This window comes from Penaeus monodon, chromosome 23 (genome assembly GCF_015228065.2).
Source record: "Penaeus monodon isolate SGIC_2016 chromosome 23, NSTDA_Pmon_1, whole genome shotgun sequence".
In the NCBI taxonomy this organism is placed as follows: domain Eukaryota; kingdom Metazoa; phylum Arthropoda; class Malacostraca; order Decapoda; family Penaeidae; genus Penaeus; species Penaeus monodon.
The window spans coordinates 4,467,377-4,468,097 of record NC_051408.1 but is presented as its reverse complement, the minus strand read 5'-3'; the positions used below and the strand labels follow the sequence as shown (position 1 = coordinate 4,468,097).

General features: G+C 29.4%; 1 protein-coding gene across 1 annotated transcript in view; it reads right to left on the bottom strand.

Annotated features, from left to right (window-relative positions):
• Positions 1-320: 320 nt before the first annotated feature.
• LOC119587741 overlaps positions 321-721 on the bottom strand; it is a gene marked incomplete at its 5' end in the record, with an annotated part of 18,048 nt that continues 17,647 nt past the window's right edge. The window contains 1 exon segment of the mRNA XM_037936427.1: positions 321-721.

The window sequence follows — 721 nt, the reverse complement described above, 5'->3', positions numbered from 1 at the left end:
ATACATTCTAAAAGGCGAAATAAATATCATAATACTATTCATTTTATTAATATCATAAAAAATATTCTTAAAAATAAATATACATGGCTATACATTATCAGATTTAATTTTACATCTAAGTTTAAACATCATCAATATAATCTCAGGATAAAATACTGAAATTGATATAAAATGCTCAGGAGTTTAATTACATAATCACAATGAATTTGATTAATATGACTGAAGTTTACAAATAATAATGTCGAAACGCTAAAAAAAACAATGTACATATTTCCCAATAAAAATCCTAAAATATCCTAACCATCCATTAATAAAATTACAAAATTTGAAGACGAATCGAATCCAAATTTCAATAAAATGATTCGATTCCAAATGAAAGATTAAAACCGTGTAAGCCATAAGGTCGGGAGAAAAAAAATGTTGTGTTGGTCGTTAAAAGAAGTTGCAAGGTTTTATGAGCAAGTGTGTTTATGAGTAGAGCGTTTATGAGTAAGATGCCTGTGAGTAAGAGTGAGTAAAAGTGTCTATGAGTAAGATACTGTAGAGTAAGAGTGTTTTTTAGTAAGAGTGTCAATGAGTAAGTGCTTATGAGTAAGATGCCAGTAAGAATGGTTATGAGTAACTGTCTACGAGTAAGAGTGTTTTGATTAAGATGCCTGTGAGTGAGAGTGGCTATGAGTAAGAATGTTTGTAAGCGAGTGAGCTAATAGTGTCAATGAGC